Raw genomic sequence first — 15853 nt, 5'->3', positions numbered from 1 at the left:
TAAATTCCCATTACACATGAAAGAATACATAAGCAATGATTACAGTATAAATGAGTTTTCCCAAAACATGGACCACACAGTATATGTATGAACAAGGTAAATCCAGGTATTTCATAATATATGATATAAAAAAACAGAAAAAAGAAAAAAAAGATTGCAAAATTGACTAAACTACTAATCTAATAACTAATGAAGAAGAAAAAAGGAAAAAAAGGAAAAAAGAAAAACTAAAAAGGAAAAAAAGGGCTGTTTATAATATCTCACAAGAATACATAATCATCAGTGTCGTCAACTCCGATCCTCTCAACATAAATAAGATTAAAGCTGGAAAATCCAATATGCTTGGAACAGGGTCATATTACATCATATGAAAATATTGAATAAATGGTCTCCATATCTCTTCAAATTTAATAGAGGTATCAAATACACCACTTCTAATTTTTTTCTAAATTTAAACATAACATAGTTTGAGAAAGCCAATGAAATACAGTGGGAGGATTACTTTCCTTCCAATTCAACAAAATAGATCTTCTAGCCATCAAAGTGAGAAATGCAATCATTCAACAGGCGGAAGAAGATAAATGAAGTGAGTCCAACATTGGTAAACCAAAAATTGCGGTAATAGGATGTGTTTGTAAATCGATGTTCAATACCGCAGAGATAATATCAAAAATATCTTTCCAATATTTTTCAAAAGCGGACATGACCAAAACATATGAGTTAAAGACGCGATTTCAAATTGACATCTATCACAAATAGGGTTTATATAAGAATAAAAATGAGCTAATTTATCCTTGGACATATGGGCCCTATGTACGACCTTAAATTGTATTAATGATATATTAATGATATATAGATGATATATTAACTAATTGAAGAATTCTATCCCAATTCTCAATAGGAATAATAAGATTAAGCTCTCTTTCCCAATCATTTTTTGTCTTATAAAGGGACTCTGAACGTATCTTCATAATTATATTATAAAGTTTTGATATAAGCCCTTTTTGAAAAGGGTTTAATTCGAACAAACTCTCCAAAATATCTGAAGAGACAAAATTTGGAAACATAGGAAGTACCGTACTTAAAAAATGCCTAACCTGTAAATATCTAAAAAAATGAAATCTAGGCAAATTATATTTATTAGATAATTGCTCAAAAGACATAAAACAATTGTCCGAAAATAAATCAGAAAATCTTAGTAAACCCTTAGTTTTCCAAGCCAAAAAAGCTTGATCTATAATTGAAGGGTGGAAAAAACAATTACATACAATAGGAATATTTAAAACGAATTGAGTCAACCCGAAAAATTTCCGAAATTGAAACCATATACGTAAGGAATATTTAACTATCGGGTTGTCAATTCGTTTCGGCAATTTAGAAAGAGCAAAAGGAAGAGAACTCCCTAAAATAGAACCCAGATCATAACCTGGTACCGATTTAATTTCCAAACTCACCCAATGAGGGCTAAAAGATCCATCCCAGTCTTTCAACCAACATAACAAATATCTAATATTAACTGCCCAATAATAAAATCTGAAATTAGGTAATGCTAACCCACCTTCCTTCTTTGTCTTCTGTAAGTATATTTTACCTAACCTGGGATTTTTATTCTGCCATATATATGAGGAAATTTTTGAATCAACATTAGTAAAAAAAGATTTCGGAATAAAAATTGGTACCGCTTGAAAAATATATAAAAACTTAGGTAAAATAACCATCTTAATAGCATTAATCCTACCTATCAGAGATAAAGATAATGGTGACCACTTAGTAAACAAGCCTTTAATCTGATCAATTAAGGGTAAAAAAATTAAGCCTAAATAATTCTTTATGGTTTTTTGTGATTTTAATCCCTAAGTAAGTAAAAGAGTCATTAACTAATTTAAAGGGTAAATTTCCATAACTTGGGACCTGTCTATTCAAAGGAAACAATTCACTCTGATTAAGATTTAACTTATACCCAGAAAACTCACTAAATTGAGCCAACGATGATAGAACTGCTGGAATAGAATTCTCAGGGTTATAAATAAATAATAATAAATCATCTGCATACAAAGATACCTTATGAATATCAGTCCCACGATTAATACCCGAAATATCCTGTGATTCTCTGATAACAATTGCCAAAGGTTCTAAAGCAATGTTAAATAGTAATGGGCTAAGAGGACAACCTTGTCTAGTGCCCCGAAATAAACGAAAAAAGGGAGATCTTTGATTATTAGTAAACACCGAGGCTACTGGAGTGTGATAAATCAGTTTAATCCAAGAAATGAATGTCGGACTAAAATTAAACTTCTCCAACACATAAAAATAAGTAAGGCCATTCAAATCTATCAAATGCTTTCTCCGCATCTAATGAAATAACACATTCTGAAGTGCTATGTGAAGGAGTATAAACAATATTCAGTAATCTCCTAACATTGAAAAAAGAGTAGCGATTTTTAATAAAACCGGTTTGATCTTCCGAAATAATTTGGGGTAATACCTTCTCCAGCCTGGAAACCAGTAACTTGGAAAAGATCTTGGAGTCCACATTCAATAAAGATATTGGTCTATAGGATGCACAGTCAGTAGGGTCTTTATCTTTCTTCAGTATTAAAGAAATGGAAGCTCTATAAAAAGATTGTGGCAAATTCCCCAATCTAATTGCTTCTTCAAAAACCCTGCATAACCAAGAAGAAAGAGTAGCGGAAAAACATTTAAAAAATTCTACTGTATACCCATCTGGACCTGGTGCTTTCCCAGAATTCATTGAGGAAATAACCCCTTTAACTTCTGCATCCGTAATCGAAGTATCTAATATTGAAAGATCATCGGATGATAATTTTGGAAAATTCAATTTCCCAAGGAAATCACACATGGTATTATGATCCTGAGGGAATTCAGATTGATACAGGGAGGTATAAAAGTCTTGAAATGACTTATTTATCTCATCATGGTTAACTGACGAATCCCCATTCTGCTGACGAATCTTAGTGATTTGACGTTTAACCAAAACATTCTTCAACTGACTAGCTAACAGTTTACCCGATTTATCACTATGTATATAAAAATCAGATCTGGTTTTCATTAATTGATTTTCAATCGGAGATGTAAGTATTAAACTATGTTCCCTTTGAAGTTCAACCTTTTGTTTGTAAAGCTCCTTACTAGGAGTGATCGAATATTTCTTGTCAATCTCTTTAATTTTATCAACCAATAAAAGAGTTTCCTTCTTAATGCGTTTTCTCAGACCAACAGAGTAAGAGATAATCTGTCCACGTATATACGCTTTAAAAGTGTCCCAAAGTGTTCCGCAAGAAATATCATCCATGGAATTAGTTGAAAAGAAGAAATCGATCTGCTCCTTCATAAATTTAATAAAGTCCGGATCTTGCAATAAGGTAGAGTCAAATCGCTATTGTCTAGCATTAGAAGCTGTATCCATAAATTTAATAGAAAGTTTTAATGGAGCATGGTCAGAGATAGTTATAATATCATATTTACAACCAATTACCGAAGGAATAAAACAAGAGTCAATAAAAAAATAATCAATTCTCGAATAGGAATGATAAACATGTGAGAAAAAAGAAAACTCTTTGTCGTTAGGATGCCGAAATCTCCAAATATCAAAAATTCCATTATCAGTCAAAAAGGAGTTAATACAAGTGGCCGACTTATTGGGTAAAGTCTGAATAGATATAGATTTGTCCATCAAAGGATTTAAACAACAATTAAAGTCACCACCCATTATTAACTTATATTCATTTAGATTAGGTAAAGAAGTAAATAAGGACTTTAAAAAAATCAGGACAATCCACATTTGGAGCATAAACATTAACCATAGCAACCTTTTTATTACAAAGTAAACCCGTAATTAACAAAAATCTACCATTCGGATCCGAAAGGATATCGTGTTGAACAAATGCAATAGAGGAGTCAATAAAAATTGAAACCTCCTTAACTTTGGCATTCGAATTCGAATGATACTGTTGACCCCGCCAAGACCTAAAAAAGCTATATTTATCCTCCTTCCTCACATGAGTTTCTTGTACAAAAATGATATGAGCATTAAGTCTCTGGAATACTTTGAAAATCTTCTTCCGTTTAATCGGATGGTTTAAACCATTAGTATTCCAAGACACAAAATTAATGGTCTGAGCCATGCTTCTAAAGTCAACCCTTTGGTATAGAAAAGGTTAACCAAATTATAAACTCATGCACCCGGAAGAGGAACTAAAATAAAGAGCGGACCCGGAAGTGACGACATCGTAGACATATTTGTAGTTCAGAAACTGTCCAAATGAAAAAAACTAAAACAAACTGGTAAAAGAAAAATAAAATTAGAAAACAGACCATCCCCCACTCCCACAAGAAAAAGAAAAAAAGCCAAAATATGGCTAGAAAAAGGAAAAAATGAGACTAATTCTACCCCCATATCAGCGGAAGACCACTCCGTATATAAAGGATATATATATATAAAAAAAACCACCCCGACTTTAAAATTATAATCACTAAACTAAAAACCACGCTTCTTAATATACTTAGTTGTAAAAAAAAGAATATAATCACTAAAAGCTTATAAATCGGGTTATAACCCAAACAAGTCAAGAAATAGTTAAACTGTGATAAGCGATGCATTATAGGAAGAAGACGAGAAAAGAAAAAATAACGCCATCTTAAACAAAACCAAGAATATTTTTCCAAAAAACCACCATCTTAATAAAAAAGAATTTCCCTTCGAAAGGTTAAAAATATACCTTCGAGGGAACAAAAATAATAGTCAAAAATATAGTATAATTGTTAAAGTGTATAAAGCAGAGCGATTAATATAACAAAAACACACTTTAACTTAAATATAAAGTATAGGATAAACCTACACCAATAACCAGAGACTAACTCTGGTTTGAGGATTCGAAAACCATCTTACACGATCAGAATCACTCATTTATTAGGGATTAGTGTCTATGGCTGTAGGGAAGTTCTCCTCCAGATACTTTCTCGCTTTAGATGAAGAAAGGAAAACCTGGCGTGGAGCATTCGACGGAGAGATTCTAAGCTTTGCAGGGTATAAGAGCACAGGTTTTAGATTTTTCTCATAACATTCAGACATCAGAGGTTTAAAAAGAAGCCTTTTCTTCATAACTTCAGGACTAAAATCTTCAACCAAACGGAAGTGGTACTCTTGAAATTTAATCATTCCAGCCCGCCGAGCCTCACGAATAAGTTGTTCTTTGTCGTGTACATAGTGAAACCGGACAATTACCACCGGGGGTTTAGCTGCAGCACTCGGTGAACGACGCCAAATTCTATGTGCTCGATCAAATAACAGAGGGTTCTCTGGGAAAACCGACGGGAACGCATCTTTTAAAAGTTGAACAAAATATTTCGAAGGATCGCCTTTTTCTATGCCGTCTGGGAGACCAAGTATACGTAGGTTCTGTCTTCTGGACCGATTCTCAAAGTCGACACTCTAGGCTTTAAGTGTTTCCACCACTTTAATGGTCGAAATTAAATCCTGTTGCAATTTTTCAATTGTCAAATCTCGTTTCCGAGCTTCTTCTTGCAGAGACGCAATAAGAACTTGCTGCTGGTTAATTACTGAATCTGTCTTAACCATATAATCTTGAAAAGCCTTTATATCTTGTTTAAAAACTTGTTGTAGTTAATCAAATTTTTTATCCAAAACCTCCATAAACAGTTCATAAGTTCTCGTCCTTTAGATCTAAGAGCCATTTCTGTTTGCATATCTTCAAAAATTCACAATAAACTCTTAACGATAAGCCCAAGAAAATAGCAAGAATCTTTTGGTGTAGGTAAAAATAAGTTGGATAAGGGTGATCAAAGGTTAAAAAAAGTAAAGGTTATGGAGCGAATCTAAAACAGTACTCACTCCATGAGCGTCTCCCGCTGAATCCGGATCCATGTTTTCTGATGAGTTTATTTTGTCTTTTTGCACCGATGCTGCTCCCCCAACAGAAAGCAGCAAAGAAGACCGCACTCGCTACAACAGACTGGTAAACGATCTGCACCAACCCGCCTCACACATTCAAGCATCTCGGCTTCATAGAAGATAGAGTCTACTCATCCCCTTCTTGAAAACAACCTTTCTGTTACTTTTCCAGTCATGTCTATTGCCGAGGTGAACACCCAACTAATTGTGCTCCCCCACCACAGTGACCTCTTCTCCCAGAATGTATACAGGACACGTCACTGTCCTCTTCCTCCTAAAATCAATCACATTTCCCTGGTTTCGGCCACATTCAGGAGCAGGTGATTCCTCCCTCACTATTCCACAATCCTGTCCACCAGTCCTCTGTACCCCGACTCCTGCCCATCTCTGATGCACCCAACTACCGCAGAGTCATCAGAGAACTTCTGCAAGTGGCCAGACTCAGAGTGGTACTGAAAGTCTGAGATGAACAGTGTGAACAGAAACGGAAACAGGACAGTCCCTGGTGGGGCTCCAGTGACACTCACCTCCACCTCAGGCAGAGAACCACCCAGCGGTACAAACCGGGGTCTGTCTGCCATGAAGGCAGTGATCCAGGAGATAGTGGATTTGTCTACACCCATTCTTTGCAATTTCTTGCTCAGAAGACGCGGATGGATTACACTGAAAGCACTAGAGCGATCTAAAATTATGATTCTCACAATGCCACCAGCATCATTCCGGTGGGATTGAGCTCACTGCAACAGGTGGATGATAGAACCCGGAAGCAAAGAAAATCTGCAGCACAACACAAGCCCTCCGGTCCACAAAGCTGAGCCCAACATGTCCTTATCGTAGAACTGTCTAGGCTTGCCCATAGCTCCATGTACCTGTCCAGGAGTCTCTGAAAAGACCCTACCGTTTCCACCTCCACCACGGTCGCCGGCAGCCCGTTCCACGCACTCACTACTCTCTGTGTAAAAAACACAGGCCCCTGACGTCTCCTCTGTATCTACTTCCAAGCACCTTCAAAATATCTCCACTCGTGCTCGTCAGTTCAGCCCTGGGGAAAAGCCTCTGACTACCCACATGATCAATGCCTCTCATTATCTTGTACACCTCCATCAGGTCACCTCTCATCCTCCATCGTGAAAAGCCGGGTTCACTCAACCGATTCTCAGAAGGCATGCTCCCCAATCCAGGCAGCATCCTTGTAAATCTCCTTTGCACCCTTTCTATGTTTTTCGCGTCCTTCCTGTAGTGAGGCGACCAGAAATGAGCAGAGTAATCAGAGTGAGGTCTGACCAGGGTCATATATAGCTGCAACATTACGTCACAGCTCATAAACTCATGCACCGCGTGCCTTCTTTACCACAAATTCAACCTGCGTAGCAGCTTTGAGTTTCCTATGAACCCAGACCCTAAGATCCCTCTGATCCTCCACACTGCCTAGAGTCTTGCCATTAATAATACGTTCTGCTATCATATTTGACCTACCAGATGAACTACCTCACAGTTATCTGGGTTGAACTCCATCTGCCGCTTCTCAGCCCAGTTTTCCATCCGATCAATGTCCCGCTGTAACCTCGGATATTCCGGGGCTATCTCTACTCTCTTTCTTGAAAAAGGGAACAGCATCTGCATCCCTCCAATCCTCTGGAACCGCTCCCGTCCTCATTGATGATGCAAAGATCATCGCCAGAGGCTCAGCAATCTCCTCCCTCACTTCCCACAGTGTCCTGGGGTACATCCCATTGGGTGCCGGTGACTTATCCAACAGATGCTTTCCAAAAGCTCCAGCACATGGGATTGTCCACTCCTGACACACAGTGATACAGAATGACACGCAGAACACAGAAATAAACGGCAAAACGTAGGTGCTGCAGCAACAAGCTGTCACAAGCGCAGCGCCATCTTAGAGTGTGAGTAGCTGGGAGTGTCCCGTCTGACAGTGACTGCAGGTCAGGGTAGGAGACAGCCGGAGAGACTACATCTGCTGACCCGTCTGACAGTGACTGGTCAGGGTAGGAGACAGCCGGAGAGACTACATCTGCTGACCCGTCTGACAGTGACTGCAGGTCAGGGTAGGAGACAGCCGGAGAGACTACATCTGCTGACCCGTCTGACATTGACCGCAGGTCAGGGTAGGAGACAGCCGGAGAGACTACATCTGCTGTCCCGTCTGACAGTGACCGCAGGTCAGGGTAGGAGACAGCCGGAGAGACTACATCTGCTGTCCCGTCTGACAGTGACCGCAGGTCAGGGTAGGAGACAGCCGGAGAGACTACATCTGCTGACCCGTCTGACAGTGACTGCAGGTCAGGGTAGGAGACAGCCGGAGAGACTACATCTGCTGACCCGTCTGACAGTGACTGCAGGTCAGGGTAGGAGACAGCCGGAGAGACTACATCTGCTGACCCGTCTGACATTGACCGCAGGTCAGGGTAGGAGACAGCCGGAGAGACTACATCTGCTGTCCCGTCTGACAGTGACCGCAGGTCAGGGTAGGAGACAGCCGGAGAGACTACATCTGCTGACCCGTCTGACATTGACCGCAGGTCAGGGTAGGAGACAGCCGGAGAGACTACATCTGCTGTCCCGTCTGACAGTGACTGCAGGTCAGGATAGGAGACAGCCGGAGAGACTACATCTGCTGTCCCGTCTGACAGTGACCGCAGGTCAGGGTAGGAGACAGCCGGAGAGACTACATCTGCTGACCCGTCTGACAGTGACCGCAGGTCAGGGTAGGAGACAGCCGGAGAGACTACATCTGCTGTCCCGTCTGACAGTGACCGCAGGTCAGGGTAGGAGACAGCCGGAGAGACTACATCTGCTGACCCGTCTGACATTGACTGCAGGTCAGGGTAGGAGACAGCCGGAGAGACTACATCTGCTGACCCGTCTGACAGTGACTGGTCAGGGTAGGAGACAGCCGGAGAGACTACATCTGCTGTCCTGTCTGACAGTGACTGGTCAGGGTAGGAGACAGCCGGAGAGACTACATCTGCTGACCCGTCTCACAGTGACTGGTCAGGGTAGGAGACAGCCGGAGAGACTACATCTGCTGACCCGTCTGACAGTGACTGCAGGTCAGGGTAGGAGACAGCCGGAGAGACTACATCTGCTGACCCGTCTGACAGTGACTGGTCTGGGTAGGAGACAGCCGGAGAGACTACATCTGCTGACCCGTCTGACAGTGACTGCAGGTCAGGGTAGGAGACAGCCGGAGAGACTACATCTGCTGACCCGTCTGACAGTGACTGGTCAGGGTAGGAGACAGCCGGAGAGACTACATCTGCTGACCCGTCTGACAGTGACTGCAGGTCAGGGTAGGAGACAGCCGGAGAGACTACATCTGCTGACCCGTCTGACAGTGACTGCAGGTCAGGGTAGGAGACAGCCGGAGAGACTACATCTGCTGTCCCGTCTGACAGTGACTGCAGGTCAGGGTAGGAGACAGACGGAGAGACTACATCTGCTGTCCCGTCTGACAGTGACTGGTCAGGGTAGGAGACAGCCGGTGAGACTACATCTGCTGTCCCGTCTGACAGTGACTGGTCAGGGTAGGAGACAGCCGGAGAGACTACATCTGCTGACCCGTCTGACAGAGACTGCAGGTCAGTGTAGGAGTCAGCCGGAGAGACTACATCTGCTGAACCGTCTGACAGTGACTGGTCAGGGTAGGAGACAGCCGGAGAGACTACATCTGCTGACACGTCTGACAGTGACCGCAGGTCAGTGTAGGAGACAGCCGGAGAGACTACATCTGCTGAACCGTCTGACAGTGACTGGTCAGGGTAGGAGACAGCCGGAGAGACTACATCTGCTGACACGTCTGACAGTGACCGCAGGTCAGGGTAGGAGACAGCCGGAGAGACTACATCTGCTGTCCCGTCTGACAGTGACTGGTCAGTGTAGGAGACAGCCGGAGAGACTACATCTGCTGTCCCGTCTGAAAGTGACTGGTCAGGGTAGGAGACAGCCGGAGAGACTACATCTGCTGACCCGTCTGACAGTGACTGATCAGGGTAGGAGACAGCCGGAGAGACTACATCTGCTGACCCGTCTGACAGTGACTGGTCAGGGTAGGAGACAGCCGGAGAGACTACTTCTGCTGACCCGTCTGACAGTGACCGCAGGTCAGGGTAGGAGACAGCCGGACAGATTACATCTGCTGACCCGTCTGACAGTGACTGGTCAGGGTAGGAGACAGCCGGAGAGACTACAACTGCTGACCCGTCTGACATTGACCGCAGGTCAGGGTAGGAGACAGCCGGAGAGACTACTTCTGCTGACCCGTCTGACAGTGACTGGTCAGGGTAGGAGACAGCCGGAGAGACTACATCTGCTGACCCGTCTGAGAGTGAGTGCAGGACAGGGTAGGAGACAGACGGAGAGACTACATCTGCTGAGACGTCTGACAGTGACTGCAGGTCAGGGTAGGAGACAGCCGGAGAGACTACATCTGCTGAGACGTCTGACAGTGACTGGTCAGGGTAGGAGACAGCCGGAGAGGCTACATCTGCTGTCCCGTCTGACAGTGACTGGTCAGGGTAGGAGACAGCCGGAGAGACTACATCTGCTGTCCCGTCTGACAGTGACTGGTCAGGGTAGGAGACAGCCGGAGAGACTACATCTGCTGACCCGTCTGACAGTGACTGGTCAGGTTAGGAGACAGCCGGAGAGACTACATCTGCTGACCCGTCTGACAGTGACTGGTCAGGGTAGGAGACAGCCGGAGAGACTACATCTGCTGACCCGTCTGACAGTGACCGCAGGTCAGGGTAGGAGACAGCCGGAGAGACCACATCTGCTGACCCGTCTGACAGTGACCGCAGGTCAGGGTAGGAGACAGCCGGAGAGACTACATCTGCTGACCCGTCTGACAGTGACTGGTCAGGGTAGGAGACAGCCGGAGAGACTACATCTTCTGACCCGTCTGACAGTGACTGCAGGTCGTGGTAGGAGACAGCCGGAGAGACTACATCTGCTGACCCGTCTGACAGTTACTGCAGGTCAGGGTAGGAGACAGCCGGAGAGACTACATCTGCTGACCCGTCTGACAGTGACCGCAGGTCAGGGTAGGAGACAGCCGGAGAGACTACATCTGCTGACCCGTCTGACAGTGACTGGTCAGGGTAGGAGACAGCCTGGGAGATTACATCTGCTGACCCGTCTGACAGTGACCGCAGGTCGGGGTAGGAGACAGCCGGAGAGACTACATCTGCTGACCCGTCTGACAGTGACCGCAGGTCAGGGTAGGAGACAGCCGGAGAGACTACATCTGCTGACCCGTCTGACAGTGACCGCAGGTCAGGGTAGGAGACAGCCGGAGAGACTACATCTGCTGACCCGTCTGACAGTGACTGCAGGTCAGGGTAGGAGACAGCCGGAGAGACTACATCTGCTGACCCGTCTGACATTGACCGCAGGTCAGGGTAGGAGACAGCCGGAGAGACTACATCTGCTGTCCCGTCTGACAGTGACTGCAGGTCAGGGTAGGAGACAGCCGGAGAGACTACATCTGCTGAGACGTCTGACAGTGACTGGTCAGGGTAGGAGACAGCCGGAGAGGCTACATCTGCTGTCCCGTCTGACAGTGACTGGTCAGTGTAGGAGACAGCCGGAGAGACTACATCTGCTGTCCCGTCTGACAGTGACTGGTCAGGGTAGGAGACAGCCGGAGAGACTACATCTGCTGTCCCGTCTGACAGTGACTGGTCAGGGTAGGAGACAGCCGGAGAGACTACTTCTGCTGACCCGTCTGACAGTGACTGGTCAGGGTAGGAGACAGCCGGAGAGACTACATCTGCTGTCCCGTCTGACAGTGACTGGTCAGGGTAGGAGACAGCCGGAGAGACTACATCTGCTGAGACGTCTGACAGTGACTGGTCAGGGTAGGAGACAGCCGGAGAGACTACATCTGCTGACCCGTCTGACAGTGACCGCAGGTCAGGGTAGGAGACAGCCGGAGAGACTACATCTGCTGACCCGTCTGACAGTGACCGCAGGTCAGGGTAGGAGACAGCCGGAGAGACTACATCTGCTGAGACGTCTGACAGTGACTGCAGGTCAGGGTAGGAGACAGCCGGAGAGACTACATCTGCTGACCCGTCTGACAGTGACCGCAGGTCAGGGTAGGAGACAGCCGGAGAGACTACATCTGCTGTCCCGTCTGACAGTGACTGGTCAGGGTAGGAGACAGCCGGAGAGTCTACATCTGCTGACCCGTCTGACAGTGACTGGTCAGGGTAGGAGACAGCCGGAGAGTCTACATCTGCTGACCCGTCTGACAGTGACTGGTCAGGGTAGGACACAGCCGGAGAGACTACATCTGCTGACACGTCTGACAGTGACTGGTCAGGGTAGGACACAGCCGGAGAGACTACATCTGCTGTCCCGTCTGACAGTGACTGGTCAGGGTAGGAGACAGCCGGAGAGACTACATCTGCTGAGACGTCTGACAGTGACTGGTCAGGGTAGGAGACAGCCGGAGAGACTACATCTGCTGACCCGTCTGACAGTGACCGCAGGTCAGGGTAGGAGACAGCCGGAGAGACTACATCTGCTGACCCGTCTGACAGTGACCGCAGGTCAGGGTAGGAGACAGCCGGAGAGACTACATCTGCTGACCCGTCTGACAGTGACTGCAGGTCAGGGTAGGAGACAGCCGGAGAGACTACATCTGCTGAGACGTCTGACAGTGACTGGTCAGGGTAGGAGACAGCCGGAGAGGCTACATCTGCTGTCCCGTCTGACAGTGACTGGTCAGGGTAGGAGACAGCCGGAGAGACTACATCTGCTGACCCGTCTGACAGTGACTGCAGGTCAGGGTAGGAGACAGCCGGAGAGACTACATCTGCTGAGACGTCTGACAGTGACTGGTCAGGGTAGGAGACAGCCGGAGAGGCTACATCTGCTGTCCCGTCTGACAGTGACTGGTCAGGGTAGGAGACAGCCGGAGAGACTACATCTGCTGTCCCGTCTGACAGTGACTGGTCAGGGTAGGAGACAGCCGGAGAGACTACATCTGCTGACCCGTCTGACAGTGACTGGTCAGGGTAGGAGACAGCCGGAGAGACTACATCGGCTGACCCGTCTGACAGTGACTGCAGGTCAGGGTAGGAGACAGCCGGAGAGACTACATCTGCTGTCCCGACTGACAGTGACTGCAGGTCAGGGTAGGAGACAGCCGGAGAGACTACATCTGCTGAGACGTCTGACAGTGACTGGTCAGGGTAGGAGACAGCCGGAGAGACTACATCTGCTGTCCCGTCTGACAGTGACTGGTCAGGGTAAGAGACAGCCGGAGAGACTACTTCTGCTGACCCGTCTGACAGTGACTGGTCAGGGTAGGAGACAGCCGGAGAGACTACATCGGCTGACCCGTCTGACAGTGACTGCAGGTCAGGGTAGGAGACAGCCGGAGAGACTACATCTGCTGAGACGTCTGACAGTGACTGGTCAGGGTAGGAGACAGCCGGAGAGACTACATCTGCTGACCCGTCTGACAGTGTCTGCAGGTCAGGGTAGGAGACAGCCGGAGAGACTACATCTGCTGTCCCGTCTGACAGTGACCGCATCAGGGTAGGAGACAGCCGGAGAGACTACATCTGCTGTCCCGTCTGACAGTGACTGGTCAGGGTAAGAGACAGCCGGAGAGACTACTTCTGCTGACCCGTCTGACAGTGACTGGTCAGGGTAGGAGACAGCCGGAGAGACTACATCGGCTGACCCGTCTGACAGTGACCGCAGGTCAGGGTAGGAGACAGCCGGAGAGACTACATCTGCTGAGACGTCTGACAGTGACTGGTCAGGGTAGGAGACAGCCGGAGAGGCTACATCTGCTGTCCCGTCTGACAGTGACTGGTCAGGGTAGGAGACAGCCGGAGAGACTACATCTGCTGTCCCGTCTGACAGTGACTGGTCAGGGTAGGAGACAGCCGGAGAGACTACATCTGCTGACCCGTCTGACAGTGACCGCAGGTCAGGGTAGGAGACAGCCGGAGAGACTACATCTGCTGACCCGTCTGACAGTGACCGGTCAGGGTAGGAGACAGCCGGAGAGACTACATCTGCTGACCCGTCTGACAGTGACCGCAGGTCAGGGTAGGAGACAGCCGGAGAGACTACATCTGCTGACCCGTCTGACAGTGACCGCAGGTCAGGGTAGGAGACAGCCGGAGAGACTACATCTGCTGTCCCGTCTGACAGTGACTGGTCAGGGTAGGAGACAGCCGGAGAGACTACATCTGCTGTCCCGTCTGACATTGAGTGCAGGTCAGGGTAGGAGACAGCCGGAGAGACTACTTCTGCTGACCCGTCTGACAGTGACTGCAGGTCAGGGTAGGAGACAGCCGGAGAGACTACATCTGCTGAGACGTCTGACAGTGACTGGTCAGGGTAGGAGACAGCCGGAGAGACTGCATCTGCTGACCCGTCTGACAGTGACTGCAGGTCAGGGTAGGAGACAGCCGGAGAGACTACATCTGCTGAGACGTCTGACAGTGACTGGTCAGGGTAGGAGACAGCCGGAGAGACTACATCTGCTGACCCGTCTGACAGTGACTGGTCAGGGTAGGAGACAGCCGGAGAGACTACATCTGCTGACCCGTCTGACAGTGACTGGTCAGGGTAGGAGACAGCCGGAGAGACTACATCTGCTGACCCGTCTGACAGTGACTGGTCAGGGTAGGAGACAGCCCGACAGACTACATCTGCTGACCCTATCGGTATCAGCCCCAGGACACAGGAGAACACACATCGTAGTTCAATAGTCTCTGCGTTATTATTTAATATATAATTATTGTGTATATTGTTAATCTTTATTTTTAGTAAAGTCTGCACAGTGCTAAGTATGTTTTTAAATGTTGCTGCTGTAACGAAAGAATTCCCCACTCGGGATTAATAGTATTTAATAATAATAATTCTCCACCTCTTTATCACTCTCACCAATCAACTTCTCAGCTCTTCACTCCTCCCCGTCTCCGTTTACCCTATCACCTCACCTTCCCCCAGATTCTTACTCCCTCCCTTCCTATCCAGTCCTGAAGAAGGGTCTCGGTCTGAAACGCCGACTGTTCTCTCCTCTCCATAGTTGCTGCCGGCCCCTCTGATTTTCCTCCAGCATTTCCCGTGTGTTGCTTTGGATTTCCGCATCTGCAGATTTACTCCTGTTTGCTCAGATGCGCATGCGCAGCGGTCTGAGGCGTTCCGAACTATCGCGCATGCGCTCAGTAGACGAGAGGCTCACAAGGATCGGCTGCAGGTAGGAGGGGTCTTCGGGAGGAAATTAATCTCCGGTGTCTGAAACGCGATTGAAGGGTTATTACTGTGAGCTCCTGCCGCACTGGTCCTGCACCCCAGGACAGCCCCGGTCCGTTCCCTCTTCCTCAGCCCCACGATCCGTACCCGGGCCCCGGGAAGCTTTCAGTTGATAAGCGCTGGAGCCGCCGCCATCTCTGCGGCGCATGCGCATCGCTAGATCGTTCGGTGGCTGACAGACAGGTTTCTCGCTCGTGCGGCCTTTTGGGTAAAGAGGCAGCCATGCGTGACTCTGCCAGCGTTGTCCTGGTACAGTCGGAGGAAATGTGAGCGAATGTCTCTCTCATACACTGCAGAAACATCCTCATACAGACAGGAATACAGTCAGAGAATTTGATGGTCAGCCATGTATACATGCAAGGATTAGTAATTCGGAACAAAAATGAATTTCCTAGTTAATCTTGGATGAAAAGTCTACCTTCCAATCAATTAAATTGTCAATTAGTGCTGTATGGCAAAAAAAAAATCCTTCCGTCAGATTTAGTTCCCGCTGGGTAAGTAACTCCTTTGTCCTCGAGGACAAGTGACCTGTGGCTTTCACATCACAAAAGTGCCACACTCCAATGAGAATCACTGCTGCCCTCCCATTCAAGATTGCTGGCATTAACATTAATGGAT

The sequence above is a fragment of the Hemitrygon akajei genome, unplaced genomic scaffold, assembly GCF_048418815.1.
Source record: "Hemitrygon akajei unplaced genomic scaffold, sHemAka1.3 Scf000126, whole genome shotgun sequence".
In the NCBI taxonomy this organism is placed as follows: domain Eukaryota; kingdom Metazoa; phylum Chordata; class Chondrichthyes; order Myliobatiformes; family Dasyatidae; genus Hemitrygon; species Hemitrygon akajei.
The sequence above is the reverse complement of the archived record's forward strand: the minus strand, read 5'-3'. Positions refer to the sequence as shown.